Source organism: Halyomorpha halys, unplaced genomic scaffold, assembly GCF_000696795.3.
Source record: "Halyomorpha halys isolate HHAL.00 unplaced genomic scaffold, Hhal_1.1 Scaffold288.1, whole genome shotgun sequence".
NCBI lineage: Eukaryota > Metazoa > Arthropoda > Insecta > Hemiptera > Pentatomidae > Halyomorpha > Halyomorpha halys.
Window position 1 is genome coordinate 174,822 of NW_027110236.1, and position 10,559 is coordinate 185,380.

At 29.5% G+C, this 10,559-nt stretch overlaps 2 long non-coding RNA genes across 2 annotated transcripts in view; one reads left to right on the forward strand and one right to left on the reverse strand.

Moving 5' to 3' along the window:
* Window positions 1-3,827, forward strand: part of LOC106680799 (uncharacterized) — a 7,035-nt gene extending 3,208 nt beyond the window's left edge. The window contains exons 2-3 of the long non-coding RNA XR_001343140.3: window positions 3,012-3,185; window positions 3,618-3,827. This is a non-coding gene — a long non-coding RNA (uncharacterized lncRNA). The remainder of the gene's footprint in view (window positions 1-3,011; window positions 3,186-3,617) is intronic.
* The window catches only part of LOC136796000 (uncharacterized), a 207,812-nt gene that overhangs the window by 151,104 nt on the left and 46,149 nt on the right, over window positions 1-10,559 (reverse strand). The gene's annotated exons all lie outside the window — the stretch shown is intronic.

A 10,559-nucleotide genomic window follows, 5' to 3' on the forward strand; every position in this document is an offset into this window, starting at 1 on the left:
CACTTAGCTTTAGCCATCTTTGAGATACTCCTGCAGGTGTTGGTTGACTGAATGAGGGATTTATTAGTCTTCATATTTTCAAAAAATTCATAACGTCTGACATTTAAGAAGTCCCTAATTTAGGCAATCGTATGTACTCCTGGAGCCGGGACGTTTAATATAGTTTCAAAGATGTCCTTGTAGTACGATTTTTCGCAATATAAAATTGTGTAACTGATTTTCTCTAGATTAGGAAAGATTGGAGACTAGTAGTGGGCCATAAAATAAAGTCGGGTGCAACATGCATTTATAAATTCTGTTTAAATCATCTGTACTATTACTTAATTATTGACTGTTCGCTCCTACTGGAAACGTCGAAGAAAAAGAAATAACTTCACAAATATTATTGTATTAAATAAAATATAAATTACTGGTATGATATAAATTATACGTAATTACTTATATTGGAAGAAGATAGTGGACCATATGAAGTAGATTGGAGGAAGATAGTAACAAAAAACGATTTATTGTTAGACAACGTTTTGCCCCACTTTGCAAGGCTGATAAGTATGGAGTTCTATACCAACTGTTGGTACAGTATACCATTCTTATCAGCCCTGACGAAGCCCTATAAAGTGGGGCAAAACGTTGGTTAACAAAAAATAGTTTTTGTTATTATTTTGAAACCTTTATTGACCGCCACCAGGACTATCTTCCTCCAATATACGTAATTATTAGTAAAGCAGAATTTATTCAACCAATTCATAAATTTTAATAATCCAGTTTTATTGAGTATCGGTTTAATATAAAAAAAAACCATCCAAATTTTGGGACGGTTTCAGATTTGATGCCCTAAAAAGATGAAACATAAATCGTGACCAAATAAAATAACCGATATCACAATGATGATTAGAACATAAAGATTATTTAATTAAAAATATTAAAATTTCATAGATATATTATGGCTTCCACCCATGGGTGAACTAACACAGGTGAAATAAACTAATTATCATGCTTAGAGTAGTTGAGAGGACAGTAACCTTCACAGAACAATGGCCGCAACGGATAGTGAAATTGTCGGTGGGCTACACGAATGCTTCCCAGTAATTTTCCTCCAACAACGAAAAAAATTATCGTAATATTTCAAAGAAATATATATACTCGAATTCAATGTGTCCTCCAGGGGGACACCCCAAGACTAGGACACGGATTGAGTAAATAATGAAACATACATTTTTTTGCCTCCTCTCCAGCGCTTAATAAATTCCTTTCCAATAACATTAAGATAGCTCAAAATTTTTCTAAGTACGGTATTTTCAGTCTCTGACTGTAAAATCAATATAACTATTAAATCAGTTACGATATTAAATCGTAATCATTTCAAACGTCAAAAGCACAATCTTATACCAAACAAGTTCACGTAAAATATGAGGATTATGAAAAGAACAAAAATCTAAAAGTCACCTTTTGTAATTTCTTTAATTATGTTAACCCAATTAGACAATAAAAAAATGCTACTTACGATTAACTGATCAAAGGACCTAGAATAGTCTTAACTATTATACTATGACAATACAAAACCGTATAAACCACATTTGACTTTTTTTTTTTATAATTACTAGTAGAAATTGATGAGTCAGCCAAGTATAGGTTTATACGACTTAAAATCGTTTAAAACAAAATTTCATTCCGAGCTCATGTCTTAAAAACTACCACACTAGAAAATTTAAAAGAATATTATTTAAAGAAGAGCAAATTTGCTGAAATATTAGCCCTGAAAGAGCTACGTCCAATAGTTCTCGAGATATAGCTTTTTAAAAAGCAACATTTCATAAAAATGTACTGAAATATCAGTAGTTAGTTAATTTATTTTGAGAAATAGTCTATACCTCAGGAACTATATGACGTACAGATGTTTATTAACAATCAAATTAAAGCTAGTTTAATTTACTATAAAGTAGTTTATGACCTTTACCTGCGCAGGACTAGTAGTTTTGATGATATTTGCTAAAATAAATTGATTAAACGTTGTTCGGACAAATTTTCATTTGCCAAATTTATATAAAAATATAAAAAGGATATACTGAAATATCGTTCCATACAACATTTTTATTAAATGTTGCTTTTTAAAAACTATTGAACGTAAATAACTCTATTAGGGCTTACATTTTAGCAAATTTACTCAACTTTAAATGATGCTCTCTTAGATTTTTTATTATTGTTAGTAGTTGTATTGTATCGATATAGAGCGCCGAATTAAAAAAATAATTATTTTTAACGTTTAAAGAAACAGCCACCATTTTTTACTCCCCTACCTATACTTGGCAGACGCGTCAATTTTGACTATTAATTATACATAGTTTTCAATTAAGTAATCAAAATTGGGACGAAATAACTGCCTTTTTTCTCCTCCTGGGCTCTAGTACTAAGACTGATGCTAGGGTGACGCCACAACTAACTCAGCTACAACTGTATCTAATAATGTTCGCGGTAGGAAAACAAAAGTCGTCCAACTTAATTTTTTTTTGTACTAAGAAAAGTTTTGGAAACCTCCATTTTTATTTCTAGAATTTGTTGGAATAAAGGAATAAAAAAATGTTATTGAGCTTTGAACGAAATGTATTGAAAGTAACAGGTCATTCTGAATAAAAATAATGTAGCCCCAGTGTTATTTTCCATTTTCCTCATACCCTAGCAACTGACATTTCATACCTTCGAAATCAATACAGGGTGTTCCAGGAGTAAATGTCAACTTCAATACCTTTCAGCAGTAAATCCATTAGAAAAACTCTCGCCATCTGATTTTTGGTTGTTATCTTATTTGAAATATTCCCTCTATTTCTGACTGTTTTACTTTATTGCTCACGACTCTTATTGTATTTTGGATTTGTGTTTCACTATTCTGTAATAAAAATCTATACCTCTATCTTTCTTTATTCTTTTCATTATGTACTCAATAAAAGCTCAAGTGACAGAAATTTTATCATGCTCTCTGCAGTTTAGAAACATAATCTTGGACGGATTGCATATAGTTTCAGAATAGTTCTGTGAAGATATCGGTACCTCGTCTACCCAACTGCAATAATGATGATATTGGATGCCTGCCTGATTTCTGACACCATCGACGTTTTTTTGGATCCAGTTCAAAAAATCAGATTATGGTGATTAAGGCAGTGAAGCGGCAGAGGTGGGCCGAGGCTGAGCAGGTAAGAAATATTCTCAAAAATACTACAATAAATATAATTCTTGTTTTAAAATTTATTTTTAGAAACCAATACATTAATATATATTCCTCAGAGAAATAATCTCTGTGCTATCATCAATTTCGTTCCAACAAATGTAACTCAAGAAACTATCTCTATTCAGTCGAAACAAGCAAAAAAAAAAAATAGAGCAGTCTATATGACCACGCCTGATCGTTCCAAAAAGACACTTTAACGAGATGCATACATTTAAAACATCTAAATCAAAATTTAAATTACATAAAATCATAAACATCAAATAATATATTTAAAATATAAAAGTTATCGTTATAACTGAATTGAAAAAAACATTAAGAAACGTAAACGTTAACATTGATGAACCTTTAGACTTATAACCACATTCAACTTTATTATGTAACTTTTTTATTTTTCCAGAAATTTACTGCCTATATAAACAGGTGTAGAAACACACGGCATACAAGTTGCATGTGAACAGTGGATTGATAGTAACAATGGCCTTTGTTTGAATTGTTTTACTGACCTCAATGTTCATATCTTTTAGAATATATTAGCATATTTCAACGATAGTAGGAATTGGTTCAAACGATTTACAAAAATATAACAATAAAATACACAAAAAAATAAAAAATAAAAATTAAAAACACAATTTATTTTTCTAAATAATTATGCACACTATATGAGGAGTGAATTTATATACGTCTTAAAATTTTTTTGTTTGTATTTTATTAAGTTATTTGTAAAGGAAACAAATATAAGCAATCTAGAAACCACTTATTACTCTATAAATGCATTATTTTTTTCTCACACACACTTTAACATATTTGGTTTAACAAAAACTCAAACTGATTGACTCATTTTATAAAGGAAATTAATACAAAATTATCGATGTATATTTTTTCTCGCACTATCGATTCTATCAAGCTAGATTGTGGGAAGAGAAAAAAACGCATTTATATTAATTAAAATTAATACCTTAATTTAAAATTTATAATATAATCTGAAAAGTAATAATTCTAAAGGATTATAATAAAAAAGCTCAGTAAAAAAATTATATTTAGCCAACATAGATAAGAAGTCCAACTTCCACTTTTAATCAGACGAAGCTAGGATATAAATAAGATAAATGTTTTCTGTGAAAAATTGTATTTTTAACTATTGCAAGAAGAATGTTTCGAAAATCATGTTAGCTTTAGTATTTCCGGTCTATATGCTGGATACATGTTGTAAACATACAGAATAAAATCAATTGAAGTTAAGTTAATTTCACCAAAAATTGATGCGTGAGGGTGTATTTTTTGTGTAATTACGATTGTATTTTGGAAAAAAGTGTTAGTTAAAGTGTTAAATGAATATGTAAATTTATATAAATGATGTATAATTGATAATGATCAACTGTACAACAATCATAAATCTTCATAATATTGTTAATATTGCTAAAACAATTGTAAAAAATCCATAAATAAGCTTTATCTTCTCCTTATTTTATTTTCTTATCTTCAAAGCCCCTATTTGAAATAAAGCTTGGCTTAAATACTTTATTTCAAATAGGGGCTTTGAAGAAAAAAAAAATCTTCATTGAAATAGACTAAAAAATAAAAATCTGTACCAGTACAACCCATGAAGGGTCATGGGTTCAGTACTTTGTAAGGAAGTTCTGTTACTAGACCAAGGGTTGTGCAAGGAGGTGATTTTGTCAGATTCACACTCGACCGCCAGATTTTTACCCAATTTATGAGGCTGAGTGGACCACAGGAGGGCTCCAGAACCCACCTGTTTGACTCACGGCTACAGTGTAAAAGAAAACATTATTCTGCCCAGCCGAATTCGAACCTGGATCCTTGGAGTTCGAGCCTTATCACGGTGCCATTGTGCTCCTTATTTAAATAGACTACCAGAGCTTAAATGCCGAATTTCTCAAAAATCTTTCTGTGAAGTGCCTTTAATTTTGTTTCATCGAAAAAAAAAATTAACAATTCTCATTGTAAGCATATAAAAATTATATTTTAAATACAAAATCAAAGAATTTTAAGAATAACTAAAGGAGAAAATAGATAAACCTGATTCGAACGGTAAATTTAGTGGCCGTACGATCTTTTCCCACCCCATGACTGCTTTGTTATCTTTTGTTAAACTGTTATATTCATGACAGGAACAAAATTTATATTGGATATTCTCATCTCGAGAAACCCTAAAACACGAACCTGTATAACAATAGACTTTTTTTTTTACAATAATTTTCGTCTTCTGTTATATATATATATTTATTTATTTTTATTTTTGTTTATTAGTTATTTTATAAATATTTTGTGATAATCACAAAAACAGTGATATCTTCAACGCTAGCTCACTGATATACACAAAGCTTGGATAAGTAAGAAAGTTATTAAGTAAAAGTTGAGTGATACACACACTGCACAAGATTATTTTTTGAGTACTGGACGTATTCTATAAATTTTACCGCACCATGGAGTTACTTGGTAATAGTTTTAATCCCAAGCCAGGGTAGAAAGGGATCTCTGTCAATATTACCACAGTAATTAGTATTAAAGACCACTTTATTGCTCACGAATTGAATAAAATCGTTAGAGCCCTTTTTAGAGAAAAGAAAAAAAAAAGGTCAATTTCAAGCGCTCTTTAAATATTGCTCGATTAAACTATCTTAAAGTCTCCTCTTCCCGTTTTAAGCAAATATTTCAAAAGTGATTTAGGACCCCGTTAGGGTCTTAGTGGGGCGGGTCCGGCGGGGAAGGATGGCCCTTTTATTTGTATTATGATCTCTTCTGAGATTGTGACATCGACCAACCTACTCGCTATAATTGCCTGTTAGAAAAGTCAGGAATATAAAGGTTAAATTATGCCGCTATGCAGTGAGTGATATACATCATAGACAAAAATGTAAACTGGACATATTTCATATAGACATATTATTTCAAAATGTCTATTTTAAGTGAAATGTGTAAAGAATGCGTTTTAGAACAGGTTATTTTCTTTTTAGGTTATTTTACAATTTTTTTTCTTAATATTATGAAGATTTATGATTGTCCTACAGTTAATCATTAGTAATTATTCATCATTTATCTCAATTTAATTTTCAATTAACACTTTTTCCAAAATACAATCGTAATTAAACAAAAAACCAACCCTCAAGCATCTATTTTTGGTAAAATTAATAACTTCAATTTATTTTATTCAGTATTTGTAAAACACGTATCCAACTATTAGACAGACAATATTCCTATTACTATCTTTCGAATAAGTCGAATAATAATTAATAAAATTAAAACATTTTTTTAAATTTCGTTAAAATCGCGATAAAGCAGAGATATGTTATTCATGAAATTTTGAACGCCTTATGATTAATAAATAGAGCTGTAGAGTGTATTAGGTTTCTTTTTGACGGTCGGACACCGTGAAATTCAATTGAATACGAATCCGAAGGCATTGTAAGGCATCTGTTTGTGGAATTGGCATGTCACTGCAGTGATCTGTAATACAGCGAAGTTTAATTAAGTCTAAAATCGAATAACAAAACATTAATTCAATTTAAAACAAGAATAATGAATTTTCATTTACATCAATTAAATCTTTTATTAAATTCAAATGTTAATAAAAGATTCATTTAGAATAAAATCTATAAATATTTTGCCAAGGTAAACTCTCCGTTATAAATATAAACTTTGAAGAAGAAATCGTGAAATTTAAAATATCCTAAAGGCCGGAAGATAAATATTTAGCAGCTATATAAATAAATCAGTTTTTAATAATCCTAATAAAACTTTTTGGTATTTTTACTTAGTTAATAAACACAAATCAATAATTAGTTAAATACTATAGTTATAACTACGAATCAATCATTGTAAGAACAACAAATCGACATATTAGAACTATATCAAAAATTAAGCAAGAAAATTGATTAGAAATAATATGCAAATTACATTAATAAATTAAGAATAAACAAAACTAGATATACCTGGAGAAATAAGAATTGTTTATATTTTTTTTTTTTTTTACATGAGCATTTTAAAGAAGAAATCTAAAGCAAACTATATCAGGACTCAGTTTTGGAGATAATACTTAAATTCAATCAAAACCATTCTTTCGACTCCAACAGATGTATTAGGAACACCATCCCGCATTACGAAAATACAGATTTTCAAGTAACAGCGAATAAGACGTATATACCTTATTTTTATTTGTTGAGGTGAGGTGAGTACGTAAACAAGTTTGAAAGCTTATGCGATTTTTTTTTTTTGTTTATACCCCATCTGCGAGAGAAAGAGAGGAAGGGGGTTGTTCTATCGGTAACCAACCTATTCTAACCAGTGAAGAAGGGTCGAGTTATCATTTGATGGGGCCGCTACGAAATAAAAACAGACCCGTCCAGTTGCAGTTCCTAGGTTACAAGGTGACGTATAAACTCCGTTAGTAACAACGACCAAACATTTGAGCGTTTCTAGAGGAAAGTCAGTGGAAGTCTCTAAGTAGATTTTACTTTAGTGTAACGTTCGTTCAAACGAAAAAAAAGTTGAGAAGATTTTGGGGAAACTCCCAGAGTGTTACCACTATGCTTTTTAGCTAGCTATTTTAGTTACCGCCAAAAATACAAAAATTTAACAAAAGATTATGAAACCGTAATGAAATAGGAAAAGATTGGTATTATCCCAGGATATTTATAAATTTCCTAAATTAATTCAAAAAAATTCTTTAATATTTTTTTATTTATCAATTGTTTACTATTGTTAACACTGAGAACTGTTTATTTTTTTCTAATAAACAAAATTAACAGTATTTTAGAGGAAGATGTTTTGAAAATTCGTCATTTAAGCCCTGCTAGATTTTTTTTTTAATAAGGATAAGACCAAGCTTATACTAAAGACAGTTGAATTATATTATGACATGGCAAGTTTAATCGAAATCGTTAGAGTCATCTTCCAGAAAATCGGAACAATGTGAAAAATCAATTGTATAAAGGAGCACTTTCGGTCGGTCGATTTTATTGGAAAGCTTGCGGTAACATTTCAAGCATATATTCGCCTTAAATATGTAATCTCAGTTTTGTACGACTTTCTGTTTGGATTCAAAACACGTATTTCCGTCGAAAACTCTATTTCAAAATTTTGCATGATCGCAATTTTTCCTTACTATATATTCTATATAAAGGTAAGTGAAAGTTTAAAAATGGCCTAAATTAGTCGCTGCTTGGTCTACTAATAAAGCTATCGATCGCAGGAATTGGAGGATCCCAATGAGTCCTGGGATCCGTGTATTATTCAGTATGCGGTACTTGGCATTTATATGATGCTTCTGACGTCATTCGTACATAACACTCAGATTAGAATAAAAACACGAGATGTTATACAAGTCCTTTCATAATTACCTGAGATAATGGACTATCATTCGTTATAATTTAATTTTTGATACACCAATCTTCCTTTCGAAACGATCTATGTACTCAGCAAGGACATTTACTAAATTTGGAATCAACCTCTAATAAAAATAAGGCAAGTTACGGATTTTATTGCTATTGCTATTAAACGAAGTTTTGAGTAAAACACGTTTCTCTAATGGAAATTTTGAAACGTTCAAAACGGAAAAAGTTATATTGTGAAAAAAAAAAGTTATTTGTAATTTATATTTGAGGAAGGAAATTAAAAATTTTTTCATAGATAGATTCAACGGTTTTTCCTTCGATTATATTCGGTTTTACTCTTTTAGAAAATACTTGAACCAGGATAAAAAGGGATGCATTCAAAAAGAGCTATTGATTATTTCAGAGCTGAGCAAAAATTAGTTATTAGTAAAACTAAGACTAAACCGTAATGGATACAATTTTTAGTTATAAATGGTTAAATAAATCGTCGGCTTACAAGTGAAACAAAAATTTTCTAGCTTTGAATTATTTTTTCGAAGCTGAGCATAAATTAGTTAATAGTAAAACTAAGAATAGACCGTAATAGATACAATTTTTAGTTATAAATGGTTAAACAGATTTTGGTGATTGATCTGTTTAAAAGTTTTGACTAGAAATTATAATTATTATTATAAATACTATTTCCGTAAAATTAAAAATAAAATAATAACATCAATGAATATCTCAAAACTTCAACTTTTTAATTAGTGTATTTCACTTGTAAACCAATGAAATTTACATAGTATTCATGAAAATAAGGTATAGTTTTATTATGAACTATTTTATTCCAATTTCTGGATTAATCAAGCAATATCTATGAATAAAGTAAAATAAAAAAAACATTTATTGTAAATATTAAAACATACTATATGAATAGTTTATAATGATGAGGGCATGAACTCATTAATTCAAGTCTTCAAGTTACCGTTAGAACCAGTAAACGATATTCTTTGTTAAAAAGCTTTCAGAATGCTTCATTAGGGAAACAATTTAAAACTATTTATCAACATAAAGGATCAATAAAATTTGAATTAATTCGATAGGTTTAGATGAATCACCTTCTAATTAACTCCAACCCAATAAAATCAACAAGTCGTGATCGCTTAAGTACCCCAATAAAGATATACGGAGAATAGCTTTCATTATACTTAATTAAAAAAGTTTAAAGATCATTATCTTTTACAGCCTGGAAAAGAGTTTCAAATGAGGACGATACACAGAATCACACTATTCCAAATCTTTTTTTTAATAAATCTTATAAAAGTATTTCAAAAGATGGTAAGTAAAATTTCATAGGTTTTTGTAGACATTATTAACTATCGGAAGACGAGTGTTTAAAAATCAGATAGGCCGTCATATTTCCGTTGTATTAGTAAGATGAATTTTTTTTAAATACAGACTGCAATCAATGAAAGTTGTTAATTTCATCAACAACAGGTGTCGGAAAGTGGGTTCTTTATGTACAATAACGATTGTATTTTGGAAAACGTGTAAGAATAAACTGTTAAATAAATAAGTAAGTTTAGATAAACGATGAAAATTTGATAATATTCAATATTATTACAACAATAAATATTTTATACATAACAAACTTTAACAAACCTAAAAAAAATGTAAAATAAACTTTACATAAATAAATTTAAATATTATAGTTATTTCTATTGATATAAATCTTAATGGTTTATATGTTTAAAAAATTAAATCTGTAGCACTTTAACCAAAGGAAGTACTGTTACTAGGCCAACGGTTGGGCAAGGAGGTGATTAGGGCAGGATTTTGCTCAGCTGATTTTTCCATAATTAAGGGGAAACACTTTATGAATCACTGGGTGGACCCTGAAGGGCTCCCATCTACAATAACAGAATAAATAATTATCTATCACAGCCGGATTCGAACCCGGATCTTTGAAATAGTAGGTCAGTGCCTGAACCACACCGTTCCCCTAA